We start from the raw sequence: 15,810 nt of genomic DNA on the forward strand, positions 1-15,810 counted from the left end.
GAAAACATGACATAAATCAGGCACACAGTGTTGTTTACTTAAAGTAGATATAGTAAAGAATTGGTTTGTTGGTTTTTTTTTTTTTAACCATTCCAGGACTAAAGTATTGTGAGAAATTACAAAGTCGAAGTACACTGATTCTACTTGGTGAAAATATAAGTAACTACACGTGGGTCCAAGATAACGAGACATTCCTTGTTACTTCCAAAGAAATTCCATAATTTCCTTTGGGGATTACAAAGAGATTTTCCATCTCTTCCAAAAGGTATATGGGTTGCAAAATGCAGGTATACCTGAGGATCCATCTACACATCAAATCAGAAGGAACAACAGGGCCAAGACTAGGGAGCAACATTACTAATGCAGCAGTGGTCAGCTACGGTTCTATTTTTGCCCACATTTATCTCAAAAGAAAGCTTTCACTGGACTCATGTAATTGATAATTGCAAGTGATTCAAAAAATAGTTACATCTCTATAGTGTTGTACAATTTACAAAGTAATTGAACATAATTCCTTTGATTTCTATAATTTTTTATATCTCAAGTTCCAAAATGAGGAAATTGGTGCCAAAAGGACCTGTGTGGCCAGTGCAAGGACAGGGTATGGAGGCAGGACTCCACCCAGCCTTTCTGACTCCTAGCCCAACACGCCCTTTATAAACCAGTAATATTTTCTTATTTTCAAAACTGAGCTAATTAGATTCTGGATAAGAATTAATACTTTTAAGACATTTTGAAAATGCAAAGTAGCTTCATATATACAACAAAATGATTCTTGTATTCTTAACATGTCTTTCTATCTAATAGCAAGTGGTAAATGAAACCTTCCTAGTGGTATCCTAAGATAGCAAACTCTAATAAATAAATCTGAAATAAGTTCAGAATCCACTACTATTACAAAGCTTTCACAAGTAACCAGATGTTAGGGTTAAGGGGGAAAAAAGTGCTATGATTAAAACATCCTTTTAACTGTGTCTTCATAATGAAACAAAAGACAACTGCCATCAATAGTATACACGTCCACGACCATTTGTGTTCTCAGCTCTTTTCTGCCGTATTGCAAACTTTGCTAATTTCACAGTACTGTACAATACTTCTTGGTATTATGTAAAGTACTCTATTTAGACATGTTGACTTCACTAATTAGTCTATAAATACTTGACTTTTACCCACTGCTTTGGTAAGTGAGATAATTGCTAAGGAAAGGCCAAAGCATTTATGGTCAATCAGATGAGGAAAAAGGGAATATGGTCTTTTAGCTGAGTAAAATGTAAAACATTATGTGGCAAGGCAGAAGCTATTAGCAGGATCAATATCTCTCCTAGTACCTTAATAAATCATTACATCAAAGCCCTAACACAGGATGGAGAAAACCTCAGTCTACCTACATGGAAGCCTCCAAATTCGAAAAAGAAAATTCCATTTAAATTACAAAGACCTAATTGGTGTACAAAGGAAATGACAAGCTACAAAACCAGTCTCCAAATTCTGGATGTGTTAAGAGTTTTGAATCATTAGTGAAGGAAGAAAAGCAGAAAAGACAAAGAACACTGTTATTCTCTGGGCTGCACATTTCTAATTTGCAACTGGTAAATATGTATGAATCTGCTCCACTGCAGCTAGGGATGACATACTGCTTTTTAGAGATAGCACAGAGCAAAGAAATCAAAGTGCAGAAGGCTCAGCAGTTATAATCTACCTCCTCCCACATTTAACAGTCCTCAATCTTCTCAAATCTCCCCTTACTTAAATTATTCTCCTTTGGGGATGGCTCCCTAAAATGAAAAGTACTTTGATACCGATGGATATTCAATGTATAGTGAAAAGCATCCCATGGTAAGCTCTCACTGTATCATGAGGCACAAGTAATAGTATTTTTTCTAAATCCTTAATCGCTCCCATTCTCTTTGATGCTTCCAGGAAAACAAGTAAGCAATTAAAAGAGGTTACTAGGCTTACTTGCCTAGTTTTTTTTGTTTTTTTTTTTTTAACTCTAGAACTAATTATTTTCTTTTTAAATATGTAGCAAAGACAAAAAAAAATATTTTTCAGAGATTAATAGCATAGAACATTAGGCTTTCCCTTAAGGACACTGTACTTCCTTACTTATAGAGATGACAGTGAACATAGACACTATTTTGACTCTACTATAATTTTTTCTTTGTACTAATAATGTTTAATTAAAAATATTCTCTAACAAGCTCAAATTACTCTATTGTAGATCTCTCAAGCCTCATAGTAAGTTAAAGCTAAGAACTAAAAAGTCATAGAAGGAAATTTGTTTTAGAAAGCTCATAGCTGGCAAATTAGCAACACAGGAAAGCAAGGCTCCCCAACATCTTGAAACATTCATTCGTGATTATTTCTTTCATTCAACAAATATTTATTAAACAGTTAAATGTCAGGCTTAGGCTGGATGACAATTATATCAAATAAAGTTCCCAGAAGGTTCTATCCTCAAAGAGTTTGACAATATAAGTGGGTACATAAGGCACATGACACTTAAAAAGTTAAATAACATAAGAAGATTTAAATTATAATATAAAAGAAAAGTTGACTGTCACAAGTACACCATATGATTATGTGCCAAAGAAGAGCTATAATAATGTTTGGAAACATCTGTTAGGAAGGATTACCAGGGAAGGGATTAGAGGAAAGGGTAAAAGACCTGAGCTAGACAGAATGTGAATAGGTGAAGAAGAAAAGGACACATATTCCAACCAGTAGAAACAGCTTGGACAAGCAGATGAAAGTACGTAGTCTGAAGTAAAGTCCGTTGAAATGCACCATGAAGCTTTGAGTGAGGCTCTTCCAGGGGACAACGTGGGTTTCAACATCAAGAACGTGTCTGTCAAAGATGTTCGTCGTGGCAACGTTGCTGGTGACAGCAAAAATGACCCACCAATGGAAGCAGCAGGCTTCACTGCTCAGGTGATTATCCTGAACCATCCAGGCCAAATTAGCGCTGGTTATGCTCCTGTACTGGATTGTCACACTGCTCACATTGCCTGCAAGTTTGCTGAGCTGAAGGAAAAGATTGATCGCCGCTCTGGAAAGAAGCTGGAGGATGGTCCTAAATTCTTGAAGTCTGGTGATGCTGCCATCGTCGATATGGTCCCTGGAAAGCCCATGTGTGTCGAGAGCTTCTCAGACTATCCTCCTCTGGGTCGTTTTGCTGTTTGTGATATGAGACAGACAGTTGCTGTGGGTGTCATCAAAGCAGTGGACAAGAAGGCTGCTGGAGCTGGCAAGGTCACCAAATCTGCCCAGAAAGCTCAGAAGGCTAAATGAATATTATCCCTAATACCTGCCACCCCACTCTTAATCAGTGGTGGAAGAACGGTCTCAGAACTGTTTGTTTCAATTGGCCATTTAAGTTTAATAGTAAAAGACTGGTTGTTAATAACAATGCATCGTAAAACCTTCAGAAGGAAAGGAGAATGTTTTGTGGACCACTTTTGTTTCTTTTTGTGTGGCAGTTTTAAGTTATTAGTTTTTAAAATCAGTACTTTTTAATGGAAACAACTTGACCAAAAATCTGTCACAGAATTTTAAGACCCATTAAAACAAAGTTTAATGAGGAAAAAAAAAAAAAAAGTATGTAGTCCAGCTTGAAGCAGGAGAGAGCTCACATTACAGATCAGTGGTGGGTCAGGGCAGGAAAGTCTCATGCCAACCAGGAAAGACCATGGCTGGATTTCACAAGCTTCAAGGCAGGAAGGTTTCTACTTAAGATGGGAGAAAAATGGGGAGTCAAGAGAATTCTCATACCCATTTCCAATTCCGGGAGCATTTGGGGAGTCAAAATGTTCCTGGAATTAGGGATTTCCTCTACATAAGAGGCAAGTTTCATTTATGGCAGGAGGTGGTAGGGGTGGGGATTCCACACAAAGGTCTGAGGCCATCAGGAAACCTGCTTATTAAAGAAAAGAGCTGTCAGAGGACCCCAGAGCAAACCACAATTTCAGAGAAGAGACATTAAGAGGATGGTTCTTTTGTAGAAACTCCCTGACAGGAACAGGGATGAGGGAATGAAGGGGGAGCTACTGTCTGGGAGAGGTGAGGAGGACAGAAGTGAGCAGCACAGTGGCTTTGACTGATCTGGTTCTGAATGGAATCTGGGTGTCATGCTGGTTCAGGAGCCAGTGTCATGATATAGGGAGATTTGTCAGTTAGGAGGTTATAGTTTATGGGACCTATGCTACTTACTATTAATACAACAGATTTTCTTCCACATTCACACTATCTCCTCCATTATGAAGTTGGAGCAAATCTAGGCCCAGTGTCCTACTGAGGGAAATCACAAGAAGAGTTGGAGGAGGTCCTGTCCATGGGAGTTGCACCTTCAGCTGATGTTACCTGCTTCTGTGGCACATTCTGAGAGCTGGGAGACCAAACCAACATGGTGCAGAGTTACCAAGAAGGCAGCACCCACTGCTCTGGGTACCTCCGGGGAGATGGGGAAATGTCTTTACTAGGCAATCAGCTTCTAGTTGGCAGCTGCCCTTTCTCCTCCCCAATAAGCACCTTTCTGACTACTACTCTCAGTAGAAAGGCCATCGGCTGTTGTGTTGATGATGGGGCTTCACTGGTTGGAAGAATTTTGCATTCTTCAGTCTGAACTATTCCTCTGGGTGTCCTTGTTCAAGGAGCAGTTAATTTGAAAACAATTAGCTGGTTGTTCACTTCCTTGAGGCATAGCAAGACTGGATGGTACTCCAAAGTACTGGATGGTAATCCTAGCATGGTACTCTGAAGGAGCCGGAATGTTTCTAGGATGGGTCTAGGTTTGTGCTGGCGTCCGGGAAAATCCAGTGTTTCTAACCCTGATTACAGTGAATTAATCACTATTTGCTTTAGTTGCTCTGGCAGGTTTTCATTTATTTATTTTTGCCTCTGTGACAAGGAGACACTTACGCCTTTCAACACTAAATGGATTGGACAACTCATTAGTTTTCTTATTTTTTTCCCAGTCTTCCAGATAAAGGGGAAAATGGGTCATTATCGCAAATTATAGATGGGAAGTCAACAAAAGATAGATTAAAAAGGTAGATTTTTATAAGAAACCTATTGGATTTGTTTTTTTTTTTTTTTTTTTTTTTTAAGTGTCAGACTTTCTTTTACCAGCTGGTTTGGAGATAACTTTTTGATAAAAGAGTATTTCTTTTCTGCCACTTAACCCTCTTAACCCTCTACTTACATCCTCTCCCACACTTTGTCCCCTTAAAGAAGACAATGCAACATGAGAAAACTCTTCTCTTTTCCTCAGTCTCCCAATTCTTCACCCATCTTCTCTGCAAACCATTTGGCTTCCGTAACAAAAAGGGTGTCACAAACAGGGTAAAAATATGTCACTAGAGACTTTCTCAGTTCAATGCAGTACTCACACACATCTGGAAGGTCTCAGTAGAACTCAGCTGTGCATGTACAAGGAAGCAGGGGAACAGCAGTTAGAGTCAGACATGCCCTGTGGCCTGCTGACTCCACAAATATGTGAGGCACACAGGTCACAAAAATGTCCCCTCCAAACACATGTGCCCTTATTTGGTGTTTTTAAACTCTTTTCTTATTTTCAGTGCTAAATTTTCTTCTTTATTTAGAACTGCTTTTGTCCTTTGGCTCTTTATAAACTTCACTAGAATCCAGTATTCTGTGCACAACCTCATGTTTGTGTGACATGAAAGACAATATGGGATTCAGAGGGATTTAAAACTAAATCTATGGACCCCAAGCCCCAAACTGCAGATTTAAACAACTTCTGAAAAGAAGTACTTATTTTAATGTGCTTCTTTTATTGTTTTTGAGGTGTACATAAGTTATCCCAAATCATAACTATCCAAAATTATGAACAAGAGAACAGGGACCTTAAATACAGAGAACATGTGGATTTTTTTTTCCTTCAAGTCAGTTGCCAAAGGCAATATAGTAGGAGAAGAACCATATAGAAACCATCTAGTCATGGAATAGGTTAGCAAAATGTTCTATAACTAAAGAAACTTATTTTCTAACAGAAATAATATGTCAGAAACCAGCATAAGCAAGAGTGAGACCCTGTCTCTAATAAAAAATAAAATAAAAAATAAAAATACTAAAACATAACCTCCTCTAGTAAAGTGCTTTAAGTATACTCTAATGAGGGTTTTTCTTTAAGATATGTTTAAACTAAAAGTCTCAACTAGTACAAAAGACTAAGAAATGTCAGCTTCCCTATGCCCAGTCTCACTTTCTAGAGATAATAACTATAAAAGTTTCGTGTGCAGCCCACATATATACAAACAAATGTATCTGCATATTTGCAAGTTTGCTGGTATATGCTTTAGCTATATAGAAACACTTGCTATTTTATTCAAATGAGCTCATACTCTATATACTATTCCTGAGCATTGTTCCATATCATTGGCATAGATCTGTTTGTTCTTTTTAATGGCTACATTGTATGTTATTGAACAGGTATCCTATAATACCTATATTCCTGTTGGTATACTTTTAGGCTACCTCTGCATTTTAGTTATTACAAAAAATAAGCAATTGCAATATGCTTCCCTACAATTACAGTTTCCTACCTGGTATAGATAGAACTAAAACTCCTTCAAAAATATTTTTCCAATCTACACTCCTTCCAACATTATAACAACTTCTCACCATCACTGGATGGTACTAACTGTTTAAGTTGTTTTCAATTGACAACTGAAAAATACTACCTTATTTTAAAATTGTTTCCATCACTAATGAGGCCATGTTTGTGAGGCATTGTATTTTTCTTTGAACTGCCCATTCATATTCTTTACTTATGTTTTCTATTGAGTTGTTACTTTTTATTGATGCATATGAGCTCTTGATTTAGCAAGGAAATTAGCCCATCATATGTCACACGTATTGCAAATACTTTTCCTAATTTTTCATTTGTCTGTTGACTCTGGTTTTGTTTTGGGGTTTTGTTTTGAATACTGTTTGGGAAACAGTCTTCTAGAAAAGAATACATTTTAAATATACCAGTAACTGTAAAGCATAGATTGCATGGTGCCAACCATGATGTGCTCTGTTCAGGTGTGATGCTTATTTTAGGTAACAAGGTCACCAGGACCAATTCATGAAAATCCTCTTGAGTTTCACATAGTCGCAGAGGCCCTCCATAAATTGTTCCTTCTCACCTGGCAGCCTCCTGTCTTATTCTCAACTGAGATTCTGACCTAAAAGTGCTTGCTCCTTGTATCTAGAAGTCACTCAAAAGGCAGTAAACAAAATTTCTGTTCTCGTTTATTTCTTCCTCTGCTTCCCTACCAGCAATGCTGGGAGGAGTGGGAGAGACACAGCAATGTGTATAACCAAAAAGGCAGACCTAGAAAATTATTATTCTATTGATAAAAGGATTCAGCAAATCCATAGGATTCTTTGTTCACAGTGATTATCCTAGATCTTATATTTTCAAGTTTTGCATCCTACCCCTCATCATTCTCACTAACTAAGGTGAACCCTGTGTAGGGCACTGACTGCGCTCACCACTGGTATGCCAAGAATGCCCAGGCAAGAGCCCAGCCAACAGAGAGCTTGCCCATACTTGTGCAGACCGGAAGGCAGAGCATGCTCCCTGAAGCAGGGCTGCAAAGTGCAAATCCAACTTGGTAACTGTATACCCAGAGCCAGTTAGCATCTCAGGGCCTCAGATTCCTCATCCTTAAGATGCAGACGGGTACAGTGTGTCAGAATAATAAGAGCAGCACTATCACAGGACTGCTGTAAGGTGAAAGGAGTTATTACATGGAGTAGTGCCTGGCATGTACGTGGCAAGTTTTAAATAAATCTGGCCTACCAATGTAATAATAATTAATATAGACAACAATGTAAGTTAGAGTGTGATTAAGTCCAATAAGCCTTACAACAGATAAGCAAGTACTATATGACCACAGAAAAGAAAATCCCAAAGGAGCAGTCACTAAATGCAGTGAGAAGTAGACAGGATTTGAGTAGGAGGCCTAAAATAAGCAAAGATAAGTGTTGTGTGTATTCCAAAAGTGGGGAAGAGCCTTACAAAAACACTAGTTACCTTAGGGACAATGAGTAAACTAGTGGGCATGCAGTGAAAGGCTGTGTTTGGCTAGAAGAAGGGAATTTCTTTAAAAATATAGATTGCTAAGGGGTTATCCTCTCAAACATCTCAAATTCTGTTTATTTAAATTAAAAAAAAATGTTTACTTAGTCTTTGATCTCAACTAATAAACCGAATCAGCTATTATTAGAGAATAATCCCCAACTTAAGAAAGGAAAGTTATGGCCAAAAGTTATCTGTAAGGCAAATATTAAAAAAGAGAACCCCCTCTCCTTTAGAAATCCTGCTGTACAGGACAGAAGAGTTTCCAGGCTGGTCCCTGCTGCCTGACCACAAATGCTGCTCAGGCAGAGTCCTGGTACTGTCATAAATCTCAGCCGTTAGCTCAGTCAATGACCATTGGATGCATTCCTACCACGGTCCACACCTGTCTTAAGAGAGGGTGATGAACAAAGAGAGGGAAGGTTTCTACTCTCATGAGGTGTCTATTTTAGTGCTGGGAAGGGGAGTAGCCATAAACACAAGGCATAAAAATCAACAAACAGATGAATGAAATTACTTCAGACAGTGACAAGTGCTAGGCAGAAAATAAAAGTGAGTGCTGTCATGGGGTGGAAGGCCACTCTGAGGAAAGGACATCTGAATTGATAGCTGAATGAAAAGACAGATGATAAGTGACAGGAAGTCCCTGGTAGGGAGAACAGCAAGAGCAGAGACGTTGAGGCTGGAAAGTGGTGGATGTGTTCACAGAACAAAAGGAAGGGCCCTGAGGCTGGAGCCAAGTTGAGGGTGAGTGCCAGGGAAACAGGTCCTAAGCAAAAAGCGATTCTGGATTCCATCTTTGGACATCAAGCACTCATCTCCTCCTTCCTTTTGTTGGCTGCCAGAGGTTTAGTAGCTCCTCAGCTCTCCACACACAGAACATGAGGCTAAGGCTGAGAAGCTCCCGCGGCCTGGGGCTCTCTCACGAATCCAGGCTGGAGCCTTGGGATCACAAGAGCCTGATGTGAGGACAGGGTAACTGGGGCTCACAGCACCTGTCCCCACAAAGGCACACTCTAGGGACCGGGGTGGGGTATTTCAATCCATTCCACAGAATTTTAGTATCATTTGTTTAGTTAAGGAAAGATTCCTGTCTTTTGTTTCCTCACTTTGTGAATTTCCAAATTAGCGTTATGGACAAAATCAACTGGGAACAGCAGAAAAATCTAAAGGTAGGCTCTGTGCCAATCAAGAACAGGGGAACTAGGATAGTTGCTAGTGTGTATCACTAATCTTTTAAGATTTATGTTAAAAAACTAACAAGCAAACAAAAAAACCCACCAAGCCAACCTAGTAAATATCCCTTAGGATCATTCTGAAAAATAAAACAAAACCATGATGGATAGAAAATGAATCTCAACTATTACAGCAATGTTTAACAAGATTTTTCTATTTTATTTGTTAGCCTGTTTTTAAATGCTTAATCTTTGTAACCACCATGTATATTACAGTAGCAAAATAATTTGTGATTGATGATAACTGACAATAGGAAATTTAAGAAATGTTTGTTTTCCTGAGCCAAGTTTCAACTAAATGTTTTTGCCATTAAAATTATGCTTTCCTATACAAACGTTGAATATAAAAGTAAGTTTCTCTGGGGATGTTAGTGTTTACATTTTTTTCCTATTTGTTATTTATTTGCATGCATTAATATGCTAGAGTATATATGATGCTAGATTATTTTTTTAAATCTTCCAATAATAAGACTAAATTTCTCTGTGAGGTCATATTGCTTTCTTGAAAAGGATGATTATTCCACAATCATATGGGGTAAAACTCAACAAACTTGGCCACAAATTCTAGGTATTTTGACACTTCAGGAATAGTCATTTTAAGGCAAACCACCAATGTATAAATCAATGAATTTTATATTTATTATATCTTATGAATTCTATTCTACTAGTATTTCTAAGGAAGACAAACACTCAGGGTGAATAAATGTATTTTATTTCTGGGTGTGGAATATACAAACACTTATTCTCAATGGCAATGGCATGTCTATCTTCTGTTGGAATGTGATTTTAAAAAATATTTCTATCTTCAGCAATACAGAAGGAACACTGGTTATTTGGGGAATAAAGTATTATTTCTGAAAGAAAAAGAACATAGACTAGAAACTAAGAGCTTTGAGTTATCTGGGCTAGTATCATTTGAGAAGAGAATAATTATGAGACATTGTCTCCACCCTCAGAAGAAAAGTTTAATGATTTATGGAATAATACTTATATTCTAAATGAGTTTAAAAGTTTACATGTGTGACAATGCTTTGCAAATTGTAAACTACTGTAAAATGTAAAAGCGCACACCGTTATTATTTTTGGAGTTGGTTTATTATGGCAATTCTTATGGCTAAAGCCCTATTGTTATTTTTTTTCAGTGACCAGGGCCAGATCATCTAAAATGAGAATAAGCAGAACAAGCTACCCTCCCAGAAATAGAGATAGCCAATGGAAAATGTTATTCCATCCAAGAAATCAATTTTTTATTTTTAATTTGAACAAAATGTCTCCATGCCAATTCCTGATTGGTCTCTTCAAGAACTTTTTTTTTATAACTCACCAGAACAAATGGAGGAAAAAAAATACAACTAAAACCTGATAGCATAATTAATGGCCTAGAAGCTTGGAGTAAAAATCATGTCACCAAATCCTTTATAGGAAGGTCAATATCAGGACATCTTCATTAAACTATTTTCTACTATATTTGAATAGTGATCAAGTAACACATTTTAATACAGCAGCATCAAGTGCTTTTTTCCCACATCAGTGTTCATTTTTTGTTATCTCATTTTACCTCTATTATTGTTTTAAAAATAATATGCTCTTCAGCCCAATGAGTTCTATCACTCTTCCTTTTATCCAGCCTTTCTATACTAGTTTTAAATGTTCCATGTGCTTTAAAATGGGACAAAATCATATTCAATAAACAAACTGCTTGCTAAAAGTCATTTTGTTAAAAAAAATATTTTTAATTGCCTAAAATGATTAATGTAACTCAAAGTTCCTTTCACCCCTGTCTACATATGGCCTGACAATTAATTGATTAATCTTTATATGTTTATGAAAAGAAGGAGAATGAGACTCACAAATGCCCACAATTTAGAGGAAAGGAACTGAGGCACAGATAGACAAATGCTTTGCAGAGGAGGGGTCAGGAGATGACCCGCATGTCTACTCTGCCCCCTTCACACAGTCTGGAGGAAGAGAAATAGAATTTATAAAGGAGATCCGTAAATCCTGATAACATGAGTCACGGTATGATTATGTAACTTCAAATATCTTTGCATTTAACAAGCTAGAAACCCTGAGCTTGTTATTTATTGAATTGCATACATGCCTTTTCCTAGTTTCTTGTTTACAATAAATTTTATGGCAGGATATTTCAATTTGTGAATTCTAGCCAGACTGCTCTCTAATGAGACTACAGCCTGTTTGGGTTTTAAAGCTTCCTGACATTTATAGATGTTTACTTTGCGTCTCTAAAAACCACAGAAAATGCTCCCCTACTATAAAAATACTGATCTGTAATGCTTTCAAAACATAATATGAAAAATCCCTAGGTGATGAATCTTTCTTTGTGATAGAATAACGCTCTTTTTTCAATTCTTTGACAAGTGGCACTATTATTTAAAAACTTGAGTGACATGGGAGAGTATATAACTACAGCCACAATATTTTGATAAAAGGTGTCAGATAAATAAATGCTTTGTCTCAAAAGGCTAATCCAGAAACCATTTTTCCCCTTCCCTGGTATGTAAGAAACCTTCTAAGCAGCCGGCAGGCACAAGGCACACTGTCCACAGAGAATAACACATGTTAAGAACATACAATATCTGCCTTAAAATTTTCAGCTTTTGCCAAAGAAGAGCTGTCCTCAGCAACCATGTCAGGGTGGCCTTGGAAGAAAGTCAGAGGCTCCTCTGGTCTTTTCTGTCACTAAGTGTGAGAAAATCACACTTTAACCAAACCAGTGTCACCATGATAACCTCCTGTCAGACACATTACGATGTGTTGCTCCACCCACCCCACTTGAGCTTCTAAGGGTTAAGTCAGATGACAAGTTGAGAAAAGAGAGAGAAGCACAACTAGGAAAGAACCAAACTCCTACAATAACACACCCATACACACAGTCACCAATTCCAGGCTCAGCCGTTCTTTTGTCTAGAGCAGGTCCTAAAACTCCAGAGTTGTGTTTTCTTTTTTCTTTTTTTTGCCAATGGGTAAGAAAGTGAACAGAGTTGTATTTTCTGGGTCTGCCAAAGCTCAGTTCCTACACTAATTTGATTTGGGTCCATTAGTATAATTATTATTTTTATCTCCACAATGATTAAGTTTTTAAAACTCATTCTATTGATGAGACTAAACACAAGAAGGTAAGCATTTCATTTCAAAAGCCTATTTTTGTCTATTTCAAGTATCTGTCTAGGGGTCTGATTGGAGAAGAATTCTGAGGCTGTGCATGGTGGCAAAGTGCAACCTAATGACGTCTGCTAGCTACAGGTGCAGGACTGGGGGATTCTTTTTTTTAAATTAATTTATTTTTTTATTTCAGCATATTATGAGAGTACAAATGTTAAGGTTACGTATATTGCCCCTGTCCCCCCCCCAACACCTGATAAATGTTATTCCTATATGTCCACTGAAGTGTTGATCCGTTAATACCAATTTGCTGGTGAGTACATGTGGTGCTTGTTTTTCCATTCTTGAGATACATCACTTAGTAGAATGGGTTCCAGCTCTATCCAGGATATTATAAGACGTGCTAGATCACCACTGTTTCTTAAAGCTGAATAGTACTCCATCGTATACACACACCACATTTTATTAATCCACTCATGTACTGATGGGCTGGACTGGGGAATTCTGAGGTCTCACAGAACATGTCAGTAATCAATAAACGTTTGTTGAAACTTTCGTTTTATGCAAAATGGCTTAAGACTCCTTGAATAAGAAGCTTTAACAAAATAGGTAATAGTAACTAGCTGTGTGCCCTTAGATATAAACGTATTCATCTACTCACTTACCTTTCATCTGAAATACTTCAATAAACCCTTAAAGTGTCTTCCTGCCTACAGCCCCACCCCTTTCCAAGCCACACCGCTATTAAAATGACCTTTCCTGTGGACCATGGTTGCCTTTTCCACCCTGTTTTTTTATTGTGACTACTCTGTTATAAGGCATGCCATATAAATATATAAAAACTACCATGAGGAAGGGAGAAAGGGAGGGAGGGAGGAAGGGAGGAAAGGAGGAAGGGAGGAAGGAAGGAAAACATAGATGGACAGACAGACCCATGACACCTTTATTAATCAATTTACCAGTTATTCTCTGCTTTCTGTTCCCTGGGTCAAGACCTTAGACTCTTTGCTTTGGCTCACCGACCTTAGATTCCTTAACCCATGGGTTTAGAGGAAATATACTCCCAGTGAGACTCTCAGAGAAGGAAGGTCCCCTGGCATCACTGCATGGGGAGACAGACTAATATAAGGCCTCTTCCTGTATTAAAATCTTTTCTTGGAGTACTAAGAGTGAGCTCCTCGGCAGTACAAAAACGATCTTCCTCCATCTAGTCCCTGCAGTCTTGCTCCACTTCACACCATCAGTCCTCGTTCTCCAAGAATAGGCCCTATAGCTCCCTCACCAGACAGGGATGTTTCTAAAGTTTTACATGTTTTCACGTGGTGTTTTTGCTTTTTTATTTTGTCTGACAAATTCTAACTTGGTTTTGAACACCAAGTTCATAAATTACCCCACACCATACCCCGGAGAAAGTAAATCATCCCCTTCTCTGGGTTAGCTCTGTACCTTTCCCATAAATATTTCTATAATTGTACCAATCCTGTGCTTTGTTAGTTTAAATTAATATCTGTGAACTGGCCGAGAACAGAACAGGAACTTGGTCCTAATTTGTCTCTGTTTTCTTAGCACCTAGCACAGTTTAGGACACGTTGAATATAACTACAGATACCCTGAAGGTTTTCTATTTGGGAAGCAAAGGGAATAGTGATAACATTAACCAAGGAAGGGGGTGAAAAATAGGAGCAGATTGTATTGTGCAATGTAATTTGTATCATGTGGAGATATTCAAGTTTCAAAGTCCCAGTTAGATGTGCCCCAGAAGCCAGGAAGTTGGGAGATCTGGGCGAGAGCTAGAGAGGGGATTGGAACAGAAGACAGTCATCTGGTAGTCATTAGCCCAGACATGGGAGCGGAAGCCGTAGATGGACGAAGAGGACCTAATGAAAGACAAGAAAAAGTGGCAAGAAAAGAACCCTACACATCATCCAAAACGTGGCCCAAAATTTAAGGGCGCGTGAAGAACATGGAGAGATACTGAGATTGGGGACAATGATAAGGAAGAACCTAGAGGACCTGAGAGGCCAAAGGCATTAAAAATTTAAAAGAAGGGGTATCAACCACATCCGTGTTTCATCATGGTCAAGTGGGATCACTTGGGATCACAAGGAGGGACTTCAGAATTTGTGGGGAGGGGTGTGCAGGGCAAGGCAAGACACCACTGAGCGCATTTCAGTGGAGGGAAAAGACCAGGAAAACAGACTGCAGTGAGTCAGAGGGAGGTGAATGTGGGCCTTCATCCCGACTCTTCACAGAAACCACAGCTTGAGCAGGCGGCCTTCAGAGGCTGTCTGGGTGGGAAGGAGCGTAGAAAGGTGTGGTGAGAAGGAATTACTCAATGAGCAAAGCGGGAAAGATTCTACTCTTCCTACTGCAACACTCTACATGTTTTATATTTTAGGCAAGATGTCCTTAGGAAAATGGTTCTGCTATTCCTATTGGTGATGAATGCTTATTCCTCCATTCCTTGTGTTTCTAAAAAGCAGAAAGAATATCCACCCCAAAAGAAAATACAGTCTCTGTGTTCTCATTCACTTCTCCTTGGGAAAAAATAATTTATCTGATGTTTGAATTTGGGAGAAGGAACTAAACTTGTCCAGCTCATCACCTTACTCTCTTAAATTTATGAAAAGAACAGAATCTTGTTGTGCCTTAAACAGCCTGCCACAGCTGGAGAGGACAAGGGCTATCCAGCTGTGCCTGTAACTGGGGGTAGCTGACATCACAGGGGCTGTATTAAAGCAGCCCACGTGGTCACAGACGTAAGTCATTCTTCAATTCAGCCACGCTGGCAATAAAGCTCACAGGGTGCGCTCCATTTATCTGACTCCCATGTTTTCTTCTCAACTAGATCTGACCTCAAGGGGAGAATCTGTGCTTAATTATCATTGCCTTAAAACCTTGAGTTACTTTTCAAGGAGATTGTTAAAAGAAAAGAGAGAGAAATATAAGGCCTCCAATTCCTCAATTAAAAGATTAAGGGGTTGAAGTGGATGATCTCTAAAGTTCCTCCCAGCAATCTCTGAACATTTGCTTAATGCTGTGTATGTGCACATATCAGACAAGCAGGAGAAGCATGGAGCCAGACACAGCTCAAGTGAAAGGAAGTGAAGATTCAAAGCAGGAGTGGGTGGTCAACAGATCGGTAAGCAGAAAGGTCTCCCAAGTTGAAGACAAATGAAGACGTCATAGGGTGCTTACCAAGAGCATTCTCTGAGAGAAAAGTGAAGACTGCTATATATGAACAAAAATGTATGTATACACATATATACAATATATATATGCACAGATAAACAAAAAGGAAGATAGAAAAACGGGCTGGAAAAAAAATTGTCCTCAATTCCAGCATTCCTTCAATGCTTACAT

At 38.5% G+C, this 15,810-nt stretch overlaps 1 protein-coding gene and 1 pseudogene across 6 annotated transcripts in view; one reads left to right on the forward strand and one right to left on the reverse strand.

Moving 5' to 3' along the window:
• Positions 1 to 15,810, reverse strand: part of ENOX1 (ecto-NOX disulfide-thiol exchanger 1) — a 511,925-nt gene that overhangs the window by 313,260 nt on the left and 182,855 nt on the right. The window lies entirely within an intron of this gene.
• LOC105869322 (elongation factor 1-alpha 1 pseudogene) lies at positions 2,764 to 3,537 on the forward strand (annotated as a pseudogene).

This window comes from Microcebus murinus, chromosome 13, assembly GCF_040939455.1.
Source record: "Microcebus murinus isolate Inina chromosome 13, M.murinus_Inina_mat1.0, whole genome shotgun sequence".
NCBI lineage: Eukaryota > Metazoa > Chordata > Mammalia > Primates > Cheirogaleidae > Microcebus > Microcebus murinus.